The sequence below is a fragment of the Carassius carassius genome, chromosome 7 (assembly GCF_963082965.1).
Source record: "Carassius carassius chromosome 7, fCarCar2.1, whole genome shotgun sequence".
Taxonomy (NCBI): Eukaryota; Metazoa; Chordata; class Actinopteri; order Cypriniformes; family Cyprinidae; genus Carassius; species Carassius carassius.
Genome location: NC_081761.1, coordinates 8,833,581 through 8,845,049, shown reverse-complemented (window position 1 = coordinate 8,845,049; position 11,469 = coordinate 8,833,581).

Genomic DNA, 11,469 nt, shown 5'->3' with positions numbered 1-11,469 from the left:
ACAATGCGTCAGCTACCACGTTGTCAGTCCCCTTGATATGCCGGATGTCAAGTGCATATGATTGCAGGAAAAGACACCAACGAGTTAATCGTTGGTTAGGGCACCGCAAAGAATGTAAATAAACAAGCGGGTTATGGTCCGTATACACAACCAATGGGTCTGACACGGATCCCACATACACTTCAAAGTGCTGCAAAGCCCATATCAAAGCTAATTCCTCCTTTTCAATCACAGAGTAATTCAATTGATAGGAATTAAACTTTTTTGAGAAGAAGCTAACTGGACGATGAATTCCTTCCTCATCAGCCTGCAACAGCACTGCTCCAGCACCCACATTACTAGCATCCACACATACCTGAAAAGAACGATCAAAACGGGGCGCTGCCAACACCGGAGTGGAAGTAAGCAGTGATTTAGCTGCCTCAAAAGCAACCTGACAGGCAGATGTCCAAACAAAGGCGGCTTTTACTTTCAGCAGATCAGTGAGGGGGGCTACCACGGTAGAAAAATTTCTGCAAAATCCCCGATAGTAACCCACTAACCCCAAAAATCGCATCAACTCCTTCTTAGTAGTAGGAGAAGGAAACTGATCAATGGCCTCAACCTTGGCCCGAACTGGTCGCACACATCCTTGTCCAACTATCTTACCTAGGTAAGTCACAGTGGCCTTGGCAAATTCACATTTAGCCAGATTGACAGTCAGGCCAGCCTCTTCAAACCGAGAGAACAGATCTGCAACATGTTCCAAGTGCTGCTCCCATGAATCACTAAAAACTACTACATCGTCCAGATAAACAGCCACTCCCTTTAACCCAGAAACAACCCTATTCATAAGTCGCTGAAATGTTGCAGGGGCGTTTCTAAGGCCAAAACTCATAACGTTGTAGGAGAATAACCCCTCTGATGTAATAAAGGTGGAAATCTCTTGAGCTCTTTTGGTCAATGGAACTTGCCAATAGCCTTTAAGCAGATCGAACTTGCTTACAAATTTCGCCGACCCCACCCGATCAACACAATCCTCAATACGAGGCAGTGGAAATGAGTCTGGTTTTGTTACTCTATTTATTTTATGATAGTCGGTGCAAAACCGATAAGTACCATCGGATTTACTTACAAGCAGGCAGGGAGATGCCCAACTGGAATATGAAGGTTGTGCAATATCATGATCCAGCATATACTGAACTTCAGCGTTAAGATGCACGAGTTTATTTGGGGACACCCGATAAAAATTCTGGCGAATGGGCTCCGAATCCCCAACATCAATATCGTACTCCAACCAATGTGTACGCGAAGGTACATCACCAAATATAGAGACATGAAGATTAATAATATCAATCAGATCACCACATTTATCATCAGGCAAATGGGCCAACATTTTAGACAAATTTTTGAGTGTCTCTGAATTTTTTAGACGTCCCAAAAGTACTGTATCCTCTGGAAAAGAAACTCCATCTATTCCCTCTCCCACAACCGAAATGCTCTCAACTGCTAATGCAGGTTTCGTTTCATCGACTGACATCTTGTGAGAACGGCAATAATAAGGCTTCAACAAATTAACATGACACAATTGTGTGGACTTTCTTCTCTCTGGAGTGGCAATCAAATAGTTTAAATCAGTAACTTGTTTTTCTACCACATACGGACCTGTAAACTAAGCTTGAAATGGTGAGCCCTCCACAGGTAACAGAGCCAACACCTGATTGCCAGGCATGAATTTCCGTTCCTCAGTCTGTCGATCAAAAATTGTTTTCATACGCTTTTGTGATGAATGCAATTGTTCTTTTGCCATTTTACCTGCTTCATATAATCTACGCTTAAAGTCGTTCACATAGCTTAGCAAGTTTTTTGGTGGTGCACTTTCAACCCACTGGTCTCGGAATACAGCCAGTGGTCCCCTAACTGTGTGTCCAAACACCAAATCATTGGGACTAAACCCAGTACTTTCCTGGCACACCTCACGTGCTGATAACATCAACCACGGCAATCCTTGCTCCCAATCACCTTCCATCTCAGTACAATAAGAACGCAATAAAGACTTCAGTGTCTGATGGAAACGCTCCAAAGCCCCCTGGCTTTGAGCATGATAAGCACTAGCTTTATTGTGTTTAATGTATAGCAGTTTCAAAACCTGAGAAAATAAATGAGAAGTGAAATTAGAACCTTGATCGCTTTGCACAATTTTCGGAATGCCAAAAATGGAAATGAACTGAGTCAAGGCCTTCACCACTGATTTTGCAGTGATCGTACGAAGAGGATATGCTGCAGGATATCGAGTAGAGGCACACATCACCATGAGCAAATAAATGCTACCTGACTTTGATCTAGGCAGTGGGCCTACACAATCAATAATCAGGTGCTCAAATGGTGGACTGACAGCAGGAATAAGAAACAATGGAGCAGGTTTGATCTTCTGATTTGGTTTGCCTGTTAATTGACAAGTATGACATGTCTTGATATACTGTGACACATCCTTCTTCAATTTTGGCCAAAAAAAATGACAAAGAATTCTGTGATAGGTCTTTTTTACCCCTAAATGACCTGCAAGTTTATCATGAGAAATCTGTAATACCAGGGAGCGATATTTTTCTGGAACTACCACCTGCATGATAGGATCCCCAGCAAAATCACTACCATGAGGAATCCATTTTCTCACCAACATTCCATCCTGCAAGAAATAACCATGAGCAACATTTCTAATTTCCTCAGAAGACATCACACTCTCAAACAATTGATGAAGAGAGGGATCAAGTTGCTGCTCCCGGAGCAACTCGGAAGGAGAAACAGAAAAGTTATCAGGCAAAGAGAATGGTTTAACAACAGCAGAATCAGAGGATACCCTTGGTTGAGCAGAGGTCATGGAACGAGTTACTGCACATGCAGTAAACACTTCCGGATAATTTTCATGATTCTCGTCAGAACCTGGAAGAGGAACAGATAAAACCACAGGAGATGAAGTATCAGGCCACACCCTACCCCCTGCCAAATTATTCCCCATGATTATATCCACTCTATTCACGGGCAATGATGGACATACTCCAATCACCACTTCACCACTCACAAGCTCAGATGACAACATTACTCTGTGTAAGGGAACAGACATCACATCCAACCCAATTCCTCTAACAAGAACACTAGTACCAGTATCACTCAAAAATGAAAAGACATCCTCCAATATAAAAGACTCTGAAGCTCCCGTATCTCTCAATATTGTTACAGGAATTTTTATCTCGGTCCCTTTTCCGAAACTCAAGATTCTTGTGTGTTAACACGTAGTCATCGGCTAATTCAGCAGCTGTATCTGCTTTCTGCTCATTTGTATATGTCGCAATACGAGCGGGTACAGAATTCTTAAACTGTTCCAGCACAATTAAGTCAGTCAACTCCTCAACTGTGGTTACCTCAGATGACATACACCAACGATTAAATGCAATACTGAGCTCTCTAGCAAACTCAACATGAGCAACGTTAACACCTCTGGACAATGTTCTAAATTTTTGTCTGTATGCTTCTGGTACTAACTCGTACGATTTCAAAACTGCTGCTTTTACGAGGTCATAATCGTTACAGTCAGAAACTGGAATAGAAGAATAGACTTCTTGAGCCCTGCCAGTAAACACGCACTGTAAAAGCAACGTGATCTCATGAGAATACGTGTGTATTTTTACGTTAAATGTGGTTCTACCATACATACATTTCCTTACGTTTTCATGAACATAAAAACGTACAACTTTGACGTATTTATAGCAGTAAAACGTACAAATACTTACGTGTTAGCAGCTAAAAAACGTAAATAATCTAACGTAAAGTGTGAATGTATATGAATTACCATGTATTAATATTAAAATCGTGGCTTTAATGATTTAAATCTGTTGTATTTAATGGTCATATCAATACATGTTTTTATTGAATTTATTGAAAGCAGTTTACTCATCTACTTAATGCTGCAAACTCCTTTCGGGGGATTACATAATGTTTTCTCCTATCCAATGACTGACAATACAACCATAGATACACAAAAGCACAGCATAAAACATCACATCCATTTTATTTGTTTGCTGTACTCCATATCTTTAGAATCCAGATGTTTGCAAGGAACATATCCAAATTCAGCTCTTTATCAATCGATCTTCATCTTCATTCTCAGCAACAGCGACCGTCACAGTCAAAGCCCGCGCTCGTTATGATTCGAATTTGAAAATAGCGCCAGTGCACCACCCTCGAGAAACGTTACGACATGGTTTACGGCACTGATATCGAAATCTCATTGGTTCTAACCTAATTTGTCACAGATTGCGACATGCCGTGTTTCAGTTGATAGACATTTGAAAGCCAGCGTGCCTTCACGGAGAGAAGACAGATACATAATTTCACGGATTAATAAATTAAATTCTGCTCTGTACCCTATAAAAACTTACCTCCAGAAAGGACTGCGACTGGAACTCATTATCATTTGAACTACTTTTGGTACCACTTTTGATATTTTCGCAAAAAATAAAAGATTAACGTTACATTTGCTTGTCTGTTATTTGTTTATTTATAACAGTAACGTTATGTAGTTTTTAGAAATGGTTATGGGTAGGTTTAGGTGTAGGATTAACGTTAGTGGCTCAAAATAACGTTTTAATGTTATATTTTTGCTAAAATTGTGTTTTATTATGTTTTATTCTTTTAACATTCTTTATAAAATGGGTAGGTTAAGGTTCGGGTGGGGTTTAGGGATCTTACATTTATAAAAATAATTATAAAAAGGGAAAATATACATAAATATAAAAAAAATAATCAGATACGCATTGAAAAGCAGCTTCATGAGCAAATTTCTATGGATAACTGACTGGTCAGAGAACACGTTCTATCTGTACGTATTTGAGGTTGTTTTTACGTAAATTTAGATACGTATCGAACCTGTAATTACGTCCAGATAATACGTAAACGACACTGTAAATACGTAAAGGCACATACGTATTGGACAGTTTTAATTTACGTCTAAATATGTACGTTTTGATTGTGAGATCAGGCTGGTAAAATTAGTGTACGTTCCTTACTGGGCCAACCTCTCGCTTCCGCAATCCGTTCAAACAAGGTAAAAAATGTATCCGGATCTTGTTCACTAAATTTAGGCATCAAACGCAAGTTTGCCGCAGTGTCAAACATTCTAGAAGAACCATGAAAAGCATCATCTGACCCATCATCTATTCTGCCTTCTCTTATCATATCCAAGCGATATTTCTGCAGCTCTATATCAGTCTGTTTGACTCTATTTCTCTCACGCTCCATTTCTAATTTCACACGCTCCTGTTCAAGCTGTAACAATAATAACCTCTCTTGTTGTTCAAAAGTTAAAAGGTTAACAGGTGGCTTAGTTTGACTAGCAGTAGCTGTATCAGACATTTCAATTAATATAGCTTGTTCTATCAATTTTGTTTTAATTGTTTCTCTAATTGTACCCTCTTTTAATCTTTTATCTTCAAGTTCGATTTCATAATGATCCGCAATCTTAAATAACTGATCTTTTGTAAACAATTCAAGTAACGCTTCAGAGGGAGAAGTAATGAAATCTTCTACGAGATTAGACATACTTTTAAATATACGCTACAATTAATTTAATGTGATTCACAAACCTCACGTGGTAAGAGAAAAATTCCCTTTCCCTATCGATAAAAAAACAACAACAACTAACTACCTCATCCCTAATCTTCGTGTGGTTACTGGTGAGGGGTATTTAAGCACCAACTCCCGCTGGTACAAGAAAAGCAACCAGCACGCTGGTGACTATCTCATACAACGGCCATGCTCCCGAGACAACTGCTCTACTCACGGTCACCACACAAAAATAACAAACATTACATTACCTGCTTGTTCCAAAAGGGACCAAGCAGCTAGACCTAACAAGGGAACATCAACAATCTCTCCACGATAAGATTTGCAAAATCACTTACCTCTTAGAAACAGCATAGAACAGCTAACTGATGATACAAAGCAAATATATTCAACGCGCATTTCCTTCCGAACGATCAATAAGACCTACCAAACATTAGCGTTAACCAAACAACACTCTTCCGGTTTTATGTTCAGTTAATGAACGTGCCAAGTTCATTACAAAATAACCGAACGCACCAATAACGCTCCTAAATCACGTCGACAAATAACAGGAGTTTGTACGAGCAGAAACAAAAACAAACGAGCGGACGAGCCCCCATTTGTCACGGCCGGCTCGCAAGCCGCGACAAAGAAGGGAATGACACGTTGAAGTGGTTTGCAAAAAGGAATAACATTTATTAAAGTAAAGATAATTAAATAAAAGAATAAACCAACAAACGAAGATGACAACAAAATAGCCCGAGAGGAGAGCGCGCCCCCGGTCACGACTGAAGGGAGCTGCTTTAGTTTTGCCGGCATCAGCTCTAGCGCAGGTGTAATCCATCAGTCATCATGACGTCACTCACTCCAACTCCAACCTACAAAACATAACAAGGACAACCAAACCCACACGATATGACCCACTCTGGGGTCGTAACAAAATGTAAATTTTATTTGTGTCCCCTTCAAAAATTGCTTTTGAGAAATTTTATGTTTATTTTCCCTCCCTACTGTAAGATGAAATGTATTCCCCTGGTTAACTGTAAGCCCCTTCTAATACTCAATATTTTCTATTAATCACATGTACACAAACATTCTCAAGTGCGATTACACAAACACGCAGATTTTTAATCTTAGGCTACATAATTATACTCTGCACTGTGTTTTTTTCTATGAGCTGATGTGTACTGTTATTAAAAGGTCTGTTGCACCTGCAAACACTGCAGGCTCTTACCACTCTCTGATCAATTAAGCTGGATTATTCATCACTTTACAGTTTGGTGCTTAAACTGTGTTAGTGGACGTGTATGCATACCATATTTTTATCAGGTAAGGTTTTAGCAGGGTGTTTAAAAGCTAGATGTCATTTGAAGTGATAAGCAAACATTTATATCACAATTCTGAGCTTACTTCTTGCAATTCTTGCAATTTTATTTCCTCTCTGAAATAAATAAATATGACTCTTTTATGTCACACTTCTGACTTTTTCTCTCATAGTTTAATGTGTTCTTGCTGAATAAAAGTATTATTTTATTTAAATAAATGAAAGCATAATGCTTACAAAGATAAACTCTCTCACAATCTGAGTGAAACTGTCATGTTTGAGGCTACTAAGATAAATACTGTAATTTCACTGTAATCACGGCAATCTCAACCGAGTAGCTGAGGCCAGCCTAAAAATATGCTAAGGACAGTTGACGGGCCACTGCTGCACATCGTCACGAAAGCTTATCATTTTCACGTGTTTTTAAAACTTGCCAATTTAAATATTCAAAAAAGTTTAAAGCCTCAATACGCGGGAAAGCTCAACTGACTCACACTGTGTTTGGTGCGCACCAGAGAGCCGCGTCTCACAGACAGCAACACTGACAGACTGCGTTCTGTGTAACTTTCATACAGAACGTTTTGATGAATTATATAACTTTACCGGAGTCAGCTAACTTGTTATTACAATTGGATTAGCCGCCAGAAACGTGGAGGGATGTCCAAATCAACAAACATCAATGCGATTATAAATCAGATTAGTATTACATTGTAGGGGAGTGGATGCAAGGTAACATAACATAAGGCTGTTTAATTTGCTAGCAGCTGGCTAGTTAATGTTAACTGATTATAAAGCTGTCATTTGCCTTGCTAGGAGTAAATATTTTGCTATCTATCTTACCCATCTTTGGACATTTGCATTTAAACGCGAGTTCAACCATAATTTGGCTGCGGGAAAATCTGGGAAAACTAATGGGAAAACAAAGCCAGAATGCACAATGCAGTTTGCCTTGGTATTAGTTTGGATTTTGTAGTTATTGCAATTTTGACACTTTCGTTTCTCTGAAACGGGACAAAATTGAACCAAGAGACTTGGTCACAAGACAGAACAGGTTGCCACAAAGCCCATTTTAGGACTTAGCTCAATTTTGACCAGATGTGTAGTTACTGCGCTTTGCCTTTGGACGGCAGTAGTTCATTTATGTAAGTGAGTATAGCCAAATAAAGTTAACTGTAACATACTCTAGACTACCAGTGAAATTGATAATAAAAAAATAAATAATAATAATAATAATAATAATAATTTGGGACCAAAAATTACTAAACACTTTGACCATGACCTGATGTTTTGCTTGCAAGTTTTTTTTTTTTTCTTTAATTGCTAATGCAACATTTTTATGACACAGACTGAACACAATTAAGCATTGCTTGGTAATTGTTCAACAAAGTATTGATGGTTGTGTAAATATTGTCATACTAACAGTTGTCTTAAGTTTTGGTTGATTGTACCCTCTAACCCCATCTACGGCCCTGTGTAAATGCATCTGATTTTATATATATAATCTAATGAAAAAAAAATGTCTCACTTAATCAGAAAGATGATTTAATTGAATGCTGCTTAAACTGAGGCGAATACAGTGATCTATCAGGCCACATTAAAAGAGCATGAAAAACTTCTTTATTATAAGTGTAACGAGGAGTCAGAGGCATTCGGATCTATGTGCAGAAACTTTATTAAGAGAATGGTCATACAGGCAGAAATCAGGAACGGCGTCAGGTATGTTAGGGATATCCAGAATCATTAACGATAACAAGCAGAGATCAGGGCAGGCAGCAGAGAATCAGAGTCAGTTTAAACAATCCAAGATCATACATGGGAAGAACAAACACTAGGGGAAAACGCTCGGAAATGTCAGACAGGCTAAACAAGATGTTGCAATGTGGTGGAGTGAGTGTGCTGCTTATGTGTGTGTAAATGAGGTGCAGGTGTGGCAAGGTGATAGTGATGCAGTGACTCATGGGAGATGTAGTTTGGGTGTGGTGCAACAGTATGAGAGGTGCTAGTGTCCAAGTGATGATATGGTGACATCTGGTGGTTAATGGGTGGAATGGTCCTGAGGGGAGTGCCCTCTACTGAAGTTCATGGGCACTCCAGCTAATGAGCGTGACAATAAGACATGTTGTTTGTATTTTACTATAAAACTGACAGAATTTGAAAACGAATCTTTTCCAAAAAATATAAAAGAATGCAAATAAAAATTACACAAATAAATTATTTAAAAACTGTGTGCAGTTCAAGTAAATCTTTGATTTTCTTAGTTTATCACACACCCTCAAATCTCTCCATTCTGCTGACATTGTTTTCTTGCAAGTTTAAAAGTTTTAAATTTAAGTGGAGCTGTATTCCATTGGAGGGTATATTGGCACAAGAATAAAAGACCTGATGCAACGTTTTGGCTCTTTTCAACTTGCAAGCAATGGTTTTAATGGTGCAAACAATGACAGCAGAACAGAGAGTAAATTTGTTCATGTGTAATGAAAAATGCACAAAGAAAATCAAAGATTTACTTGCACGGCAAAGGGTTTTGAACATCAATTAGGCTTTCGTTTTAAACAGCTTTAAGAAGTGTTTCTATTTGCAATCTTTTATTTATTTATTTTTAGTTACAATATAATTGTCTTTGCTCTCGCCCACTGTTTGTTTGATTTGTTTGGCCACATCTGTACATAAACATTCATAAAAGCTGCATGTTCGTTTAATGCATTCTTCTACACTTCAAACTGTTTACCCATCATGCACTTCTGCACGCCCACAAGCACACCCGTGGAAACAGACAAGGGTTACTTGTGATGCACTCTGATGGTCATGCCGTCTCCATGGTGATTACAGGGGTCACCAGGTTAACCATCCCTGAGAGATTAATCCAGGAGGTCAAAATCAGGATTAACCCCTGCGGCTACACACAGAATGAAGATTACCTGTTCAATAACACCTTCTGCTCTTACTGTTTACTCCTGCTGTTAGCATTAAATACTCCCACTCATCAGCTTCAGTGTCTTTAGAAAACAGCCAGAGTTTAATGACATTCTCAATATTAGAGTCAATGATGTGTAAAAAATATCTTCTGAATAATTTTTTTTTCGTGAAAAGGAGTAAAGTTTGTAGATATTTGCTGGTCATATGGTTTTGAATTTTTTAATTTTTTTTCATGAAAAGTTAAAAAATAGATACCAAAATATCATGTGATGTACAGTAACTATCAAGGGGAAAAAATACATTAAAAAACACAATAATAGAAAAAATAATTATATAATTAATCAAAATTAATTATATATCATGTTTATCCACTGAAGAGAAATCAGAGCCAGCAGCAAATTCCAGAAGATCTGGCCGAGGTGAGGCTGCTCTCGGCAGGTTCATTAGAGCTGAATGGCCGCTAATGCCCTGGAGCTCACGTCTCCGAAAACATTGAAGCAAATTTTCAAATAGACATTATCTTTATTAATAAACTGCATATTTGAAGTCCATTCTCGACTTAAAAAAATCTTTTGTACTACATTCTGTGACACAAAAAAATGGATTTGGGCGTCAGCCATGACACTCACTGTGAGAAATACGGGAAGTGGAGTGATACAAGCTGTGGAAGGATACCAGCACAATATCTCAATCAGATATGAGACCCAAAACGAATGGTTGTATATTTTTGTTCTTTCAATAAAAAGTCCCAAAATGTACAAAACTAAAAAAAAAAAAAAACATCACATAATGTAAATAAGTTATCACAGAATAAGAATATTTGAATAACTAAATTTTTACAAAAATGTCAGATAGAACCTTATAATTCTGCGGGGGACGATATATACGTATATGTATAAGTGAGCTAATATATATATATAATAAGCTAAATTTATGACTGTCATTGCACTGCAAAATATCAAAACAAGTGGTATTTTTGAACACTTTCTTCCTGTCACTCAAACAGTACACAATGGCTCTAGAATGCATGGCATCTTGAATGCAGTGTAAGTCACTGAAGATAAAAGCATCTGTCAAATGCACACATATAAATCTGACACAAGCACAATTTTCATGATGCCAATTTTATGTGCAACTTAAGTGTACAAATACATTTTGGTGCCACTTTACATGTATAGGAGTTTGCAAATACCTGGACTGTCTGTATTTATACTCTTAAAGCAGCTGTTTTCTTCCATTGCATTGCTACTTTTTCATTCATTGCCTCTTATACCCTTTCTAATCTGTTTTTCAGACACACACACACACACACACACACACACACACACACACACACACACACACACACACACACACACACAGACACACACACACAAAGCACAAAGCAAAAATGTTGCAGCCATAAAAACTAGGGGTGCACAAAAAATGTGTATCAAGTTAGTAGCACCAAATCAATCTGTTCAGTCACATGCACAATTGTACACTCATGTAACCACACATCAGTACACTTTCCCGGGTGAGTTTGCTGTCTGTGCATCTCAGCAAAGTCTTAGAAATGCTGGCAAACAAGAATTAGGATTGTTGAAAGATGCATGAAAATGAGTGAAGAAATGTTTAAGAGATGAGAATGTGAATTGGATTTATCATCAAAG